Source organism: Coenobita brevimanus, chromosome 85, assembly GCF_032717465.1.
Source record: "Coenobita brevimanus isolate Jiangsu-jjx chromosome 85, ASM3271746v2, whole genome shotgun sequence".
Taxonomy (NCBI): Eukaryota; Metazoa; Arthropoda; class Malacostraca; order Decapoda; family Coenobitidae; genus Coenobita; species Coenobita brevimanus.
Window position 1 is genome coordinate 1,987,501 of NC_137038.1, and position 7,500 is coordinate 1,995,000.

General features: G+C 38.5%; 1 protein-coding gene across 1 annotated transcript in view; it reads right to left on the bottom strand.

Annotated features, from left to right (window-relative positions):
• Nucleotides 1-7,500, bottom strand: part of LOC145410387 (uncharacterized) — a 128,259-nt gene that overhangs the window by 77,129 nt on the left and 43,630 nt on the right. The window lies entirely within an intron of this gene.

The window sequence follows — 7,500 nt, forward strand, 5'->3', positions numbered from 1 at the left end:
ACACACACACCGCACATACCCCAAAACACACACACACACACACACACACACACACACACACACACACACACACACACACACACACACACACACAGCTCACCTCAACATCAGGCCTGTCTCATAAAGTTTCGCTCAGTCTCTCTTCATGTAAAATATTTCAGTGTCTTTCAGCATTATTTTTTTTTTCTTTAATATCTCACTTTCTCACAAATTTTAAAGCCAATATAGAAATGTCTTCCTTATTATAAAATCGTTTTCTCTGATCGATCTATATTTCCATTTTCTTTGGGTCAATTTTGATCTATAACCATTTTTAATAATTTCGAGTTATTTTTATTTATTTATTTAGTTATTTTTGGTTATTCTGGCTCGTTTTATCCCTTCCCTACGATGATATATAGTTTTTATGCCTCTCTTCTTCCTCTCTGTGGGTGATTTTTTTTCGTTTTTTTCTCGTTTAGGTTGACTGAACTGCAGATTGTTTTGATTATTATTATTATTATTATTATTATTATTATTATTATTATTATTATTATATCATCATCATCACAATCACTAACACCACCACCACCACCACCACCATCATTATCATCATCATCATCACAACCACTATCACCATCATCATCATCATCATCATCATCATCATCATCATCATCATCATCATCATCACAACCACTACCACCACCACCACCACCACCACCATCATCATCATCATCATCATCATCCAGTTCTCTTTTCCCTCCGTTATTCTTGCCACCGCTAGACGATTTTATGCCGCTCAGGGAAGAGGGACCGTGCAAACTGGAGGGGTTAGATAATGCCTTCATTAACCCCTTCACTGCGACGGATCCTTTCCAAGAGAGAGAGAGAGAGAGAGAGAGAGAGAGAATAAAAAAGAAAAGAAATGGTGTTAAGAATGAGAGAGAGAGAGAGAGAGAGAGAGAGAGAGAGAGAGAGAGAGAGAGAGAGAGAGAGAGAGAGAGAGAGAGGGTTAAATATTCCAGCAGGGTGGGTATTGCTTTCTTTACTCCCTGTCTTGCAATTGACCTTTATTCCCTGTGCAATTCACCTCTGTTCCCTTTGCATAATGGGCTTGCAACAGGAGAGAGAAAATTTACTCATTATTATTTTTTTTTTAGTTATTTATTTATTTATTTTGAGTTTTATTTTTATATAAAGTTTTTTTATTATTTTTTATTTTTTATTTTTTTTAGTTATTATTATTTTGTTTCGTTTTTATTTTGAGTTATTTAACCTTTTCATTCCCAGCACCTACTCTCTCTCTCTCTCTCTCTCTCTCTCTCTCTCTAATTAAGCCGGTATTTAGAACGTACCCTTCCTTCCCTCCTTCCTTCCCTCCTTCCCTCCTTCCTTCTCTCCTCCCTTCCCTCCTTCTCTCCCTCTTGACCTTTTCCTCCCTCCTTGCCCTTTCTCTCTCTCCCTCTCCCTCTCTCCTTCCCTCCCTGTCATTATTTCCCTCCTTCTCCTCCATCTTCCTCCTCCTTCCTCCAATATTCCTTCTTCCTTTTTCTTCCTACTTTTTTCTTATAATTTATCATCTGTTTTTCTCATTTATTGTTTTTATTATTTACTTATAATTTTCAAAGCATTTTATTGGTTAAGAAGGGTACTAACACCTTTTCCTTACCGATTTATTCCAGATTGTGCTTCGTTAATATTTTTGTAAGCGTACTAACACCTCTTTCTTACCGATTTATTCCCGATTCTGCTCCGTTAATATTTTTGGTAGCTTACTAACACCTCTTTCTTACCGATTTATTCCTGATTTTGCCCCGTTAATATTTTTGTAAGCTTACTAACACCTCTTCCTTACCGATTTATTCCTGATTCTGCTCCGTTAATGTATTCTTGTGTGTTATTCATCCAGTCGATTTTTAAAAGACTTAAGAAGCAAGCCAGGGAATATTAATGAGCATTCGGTAAAATAAATCGCTAAAGAAGAGGTGTTAGGGGAGACTCCTTACCCGATGAGAATACGTGTCTTAATTTTCTTATTGTTTCACATTCATTTATTTATTTTTTATTTTCTATTATTTTTTTATTATTTTTCATAAATATTTGAGGTGTTATTCCTATTTATTCTCTCTTTCTTACTCTTTTTTTTTTGCTCTTTTTCTGTTTATATTTTCTCTCACGCTCTCTTTTTTTTCTTTTTTCTTATTCTTGTTTTGCTCTTTTTCTGTTTACATTTTCTCTCGCTCTCGCTCTCTTTATTTCTTTTTCCTCATATTTTTTTCTTTTGCTCTTTTTCAGTTTATATTTTATCCCACGCTCTTTTTTTATTTTTTTCATACTCTTTTTTTTGCTCTTTTTCTCTTTATATTTTCTCACTCTCTTTTTTTGTTTTTTCCTTACTCTTTTTTTTTGCTCTTTTTCTGTTTATATTTTCTCACTCTCTTTTTTTGTTTTTTTTTCCTTACTCTTTTTTTGCTCTTTTTCTCTTTATATTTTCTCACTTTTTTTTTCCTTACTCTTTTTTTGCTCTTTTTCTGTTTATATTTTCTCACTCCCTTTTTTTGTTTTTTTCCTTACTCTTTTTTTTTGCTCTTTTTCTGTTTATATTTTCTCACTCTCTTTTTTTGTTTTTTTTTCCTTACTCTTTTTTTGCTCTTTTTCTCTTTATATTTTCTCACTTTTTTTTTCCTTACTCTTTTTTTGCTCTTTTTCTCTTTATATTTTCTCACTTTTTTTTTCCTTACTCTTTTTTTGCTCTTTTTCTGTTTATATTTTCTCTCATGCTCTCTTTTTTATTTTCTTTTTTCTTACTCTTTATTTTCCTATTTCGCACTCTTGCTAACTTTTTTTTTTGCTCTTTTTCTGTTTTTTCTCTTTTTTTCAATTTCGTATTTTCTTTACTGTTCTATAATATGTTTTTGTCCTCTTCTTCCTCTTCTTCTTCTTCTTCTCCTCCTCCTCCTCCTCCTCCTCCTCCTCCTCCTCCTCCTCCTCCTCCTCCTCCTCCTCCTCCTCCTCGGCAACAACAAACAATGAAACAAACAAATCAATGCCAGAGGTTGTTAAGGAAGAGAGAGAGAGAGAGAGAGAGAGAAGAGGTCAAGGAATGGGGAGGGGAGGGAAGGAGGGAAGGAAGGAGGGAGGAAGGGAAGGGGTAGGGAGGGAAGGAGGGAGGGATAGACACGAAAAGGAAGGATGTTGAAAGTTAGTTGAGCAGTTAAGTAGGAAATTAAGGAGGAGGAGGAAGAAGAGGAGGAAGGTGGAGGAGGAGGAGGAGGAGGAGGAGGAGGTGGAGGAGGAGAGGAGTAAAAAATATAGCGACAAAAAATTAAATGAAGATAGATAGATGGATAGACAGAGATAGATAGATAAAAGAGAGAAAGAGAGGAGAGAGAGAGAGAGGGGGGGGAGAGAGAGAGAGAGGGGGGGAGAGAGAGAGAGAGAGAGAGTCCAAGTGGCTCGTATTTCCTCCCTCATTTTCTCTTTTCATCACTTTCTTCCTTTTTTTTTATCTCACTTCAAAGGCTTCCTCTCTCTCTCTCTCTCTCTCTCTCTCTCTCTCTCTCTCTCTCTCTCTCTCTCTCTCTCTCCCTTAATCCCCCCTCTCCCATCTTTCCTCTTTCCTTTCCCTTCCTTTCCTCCCACCTTTTATCTCCCCATCAACTTCCTCCCTTCCTTCATCTCCTTCCCTCCCCTTCTCTCCCTCCCTCCGCCTTTCCTCCCCTCCCCTCCCCTTCCTCCCCTTCTTTCTCCTTCCCTCATCTCCCCTCCCCTCCCCTCCTAAATATCCATTATCCTCACCTTTCCTCCCCTCCCACCATCATTATCCCTCCCTCCCTCCCTCCCTCCTCCTTACCCTCCCCTCCCCCTCCCCTCCCCCTCCCCCTGCGTTCTTCCCTGATTTCTTCCTCTCTTTCTTCCCCTCTCTCGACCTACTTTCTCTCTCTCTCTCTCTCTCTCTCTCTCTCTCTCTCTCTCTCTCTCTCCTATCATCATCATTATCTCTACTCTTACTCCCTTTTCTTCCCATTTCCTAGTCTCCATCCTTCCCTCTCCCCATCCTTCCCTCTCCCCATCCTTCCCTCTCCCCATCCGTCCTTCTCTCCATCCTTCCCTCTGTCCTTGCCCTCACTCCCTCACGCATCCTTCCCTCTCTCCATCCTTTCCTCCCTCACTTCTCTCCCCTCTCCTCCCCTCCCACACTCTCCTCTCCCCTCTCCTCCTATTCCCTTCCCTTCTCTGTCTGTCTGTCTGTCTGTCTGTCTCTCTCTCTCTCTCTCTCTCTCTCTCTCTCTCTCTCTCTCTCTCTCTCTCTCTCTCTCTCTCTCATTTTGCCTTAATCTTCCCTCCTCTCTCCTCTTTTATTACTCATTCCTCTTAATTATCTCGACTCTCTTCCTCACATTCTCTTTTTCTCTCTTTCTTTTCCTTCTTTTTTTCCAGTTTCCTTCCTTCCTTCCTTCCTTCCTTTTTTCTGTTCATTTGTATATTTCTTATTCTTCTTTTCTCCCTCATCATCATCATCATCATCATCGTCATCATCATCGTCATTATTATTATCGTTATTATTATTATTATTATTATTATTATTATTATTAGCCTTCATATACACACATTATATTATCTCTTTCAATCTCCTTTATTTTCTTTCTTTATTTACCTTTCTCTTTTTATTTCTCCTCTTTACTTCACCCTTCCCTCCCCTTCTCTTTATCTCTCTTTTCTCTCTCTTTTCTTTTTTTTCCTTTGTTTTGACGCTTGCTCACTTATTGTTTTTTTCTTTTTTTTTTATTCTTCCCCTCTTCATTGTTCTGCTCATACCAGCACTCATCTCTCTCTCTCTCTCTCTCTCTCTCTCTCTCTCTCTCCTCCCCCTCTTCATTTCACCCCCTCTGCCCCTCCCTGGTGTGGCAAGTAGTGGAAATCGATGAAAGGAACAAGTTAAGCTTAATAAACCCTTGGTCGCTTGGATCTAAGGGCCCTTCCTAGACGCCTTGCCCTTTTCTTCAAGATGCCCTTAAGATGCCCTTTCTTTTAGTTTATTTTCCCATACCCTTGGATGATTTTTTTTATTTTCGATTTTTCGTCACAAAGCAGTACAGCGGAGAGATAAGCCAGAAAAAAAATCTACGGAAAACGCAACCCACGTTTCACTTACTCGGCCAAGTTTGTAAAGCCGGGTATGTTTATTTTATTTATGCATAATACTCAGTGAAGGCAGTGGAAGTGAGTTATTTGAGAGGAGCATGTGGAGTTGCATGGAGAGACACACTGACAAATGGGGAAGAGAAGGAGCGTTGTGGTGTGGATGTGGATGTGACTGAAAGCGTTAGGAGAAATACACTGAGGTGGTTTGGCCATGTGGAGAGGATGGAGAGTGAGAGACTAACTTGGAGAGTGTAGGTGGGGTGGAGGGGGAACAGACTGAGGGGAAAACCAAGAATGAGTTGGAGGGATGGAGTAAGAGGTATATGAGAGAGGGGGGAGGGTAAGCTGGGAGGAGGGCAGCGAAATGGCAGGTAACAGGGCGACATGGAGGTGATTTGTTTGTGGCTGCCTCTTACGAGATTAAGGCGTCTGGCCATAGATAGATTTTTTCATCATTATTATTATTATTAGCATCTTATTACACGATTTTTCTTATCATGTTTATCTTGTTTATCTTGTTTATCGTCTTGACCTTTCTTGACCTAAGGATTTTATTTTTATTCTCGATTAAGGGATGAACCAAAATTCCTTCCCTCTTTCTTAAAAAATTTTCCTTATGGTTCTTTAAGGATTATTTTCTTGCTGCTGCCATGATTTTTTTTACGTGAGGTAGAGGGTGGTGTTGGTGGTGGTGATGATGATGATGATGATGACGAAAATGATTACAGTAATAAAGACAATGGTATTTATCGCCATGTCTGGGTAAAACACATAAACTCAATCGTCTCGTGGGAAAATCAACCGAAAAAATAGAATTGTCTTGAGAAAATTATCTTGAGAAAATCGTCTTGAGAAAATTGTCTTGAGAAAATCGTCTTGAGAAAATTGCCTTGAGAAAATCGTCTTGAGAAAATTGCCTCGAGAAAATCGTCTTGAGATAATCGTCCTGAGAAAATTGTCTTGAGAAAATAGTCTTGAGATAATCGTCTTGAGAAAATTGTCTTGAGAACATCGTCTTGAGAAAATTGCCTTGAGAAAATCGTCTTGAGATAATCGTCCTGAGAAAATCGTCTTGAGAAAATCGTCTCGAGAAAATCGTCTTGAGAAAATTGTCTTAAGAACATCATCTTGAGAAATTTGTCTTTGGATAATTTTCTTGAGAAAATCGTGTGAAGAATATCGTCTTAAGAAAATCGTCTTTAAAAAATCGTCTTGAGGTGGCTGACGACACGGAAGCCTCACCTGTATGACGTCACACCTGCCACACCTGTATGACGTCACACCTGCCACACCTGTCCTCCCTACTAATTAACGTGAACCAGCCGATAAAATATTCTCTTAATTGGCACAGGAATTTCGAGAGCCCGTTTCCGAGATTCGATCTATGTAATGGCGATAAATATTGTATTGGGAGTTGGATTTAGGTGTGTTTGGTGGGACTTGGGTGGTGGTGTGGTGTGGTGTGGTGTGGTGGTGGTGGTTTAACGTAGAAAATATCATCATCATCATCATCATCATCATCATCATCATCATCATCATCACCATCATCATCATCATCATCATCATCATCATCATCATCATCATCATCATCACCATCATCATCATCATCATCATCATCATCATCATCATCATCATCACCATCATCATCACCATCATCATCACCATCATCATCATCATCATCACCATCATCATCATCATCGTCATCGTCATCATCATCATCATCATCATCATCACCATCACCATCATCATCATCATCATCATCATCGTCATCATCATCATCATCATCATCATCATCATCATCATCATCATCACCATCATCATCATCATCATCATCATCATCATCATCATCATCATCATCACAAACCTACTTAAATCGGGCAGACAGTCTCAAGAAACAAGGACAACAATAACAAGACATTTAAAAGTAGATAAATAAATAAACAGATAGATAAACGACAAATAAACCTAATAAATAAATAAATCAGTAAATAAATGAATAAATAATAAATGAAAAATAAAGTAACCAAAAGTAAATGAATAAATGAATAAGGTAAATAAATGAAAAATGATAAATGAACAAATAATTCAGTAAATAAATAAATAAATAAATAAACTTAATGCTAAACACGTCTTACACAAACTTAAGGTGAGTCATTGTATCTTGAAGTTGATCTTGAGAGAAAGTTTAATCCTTACCTCTCTTTACGCTCTCTTTACTCTCTCTACCTCTCTTTACGCTCTCTTTACTCTCTCTCTCTCTCTCTCTCTCTCTCAATTGTTCGTACCTTCTCCCTCCCTCCCTGTCTCTAAATCTGTCTCTCCAAACCCTCCGTTCATCACTTGTTATCTCTCACCTCCCTCATCACCTCCCTCCCT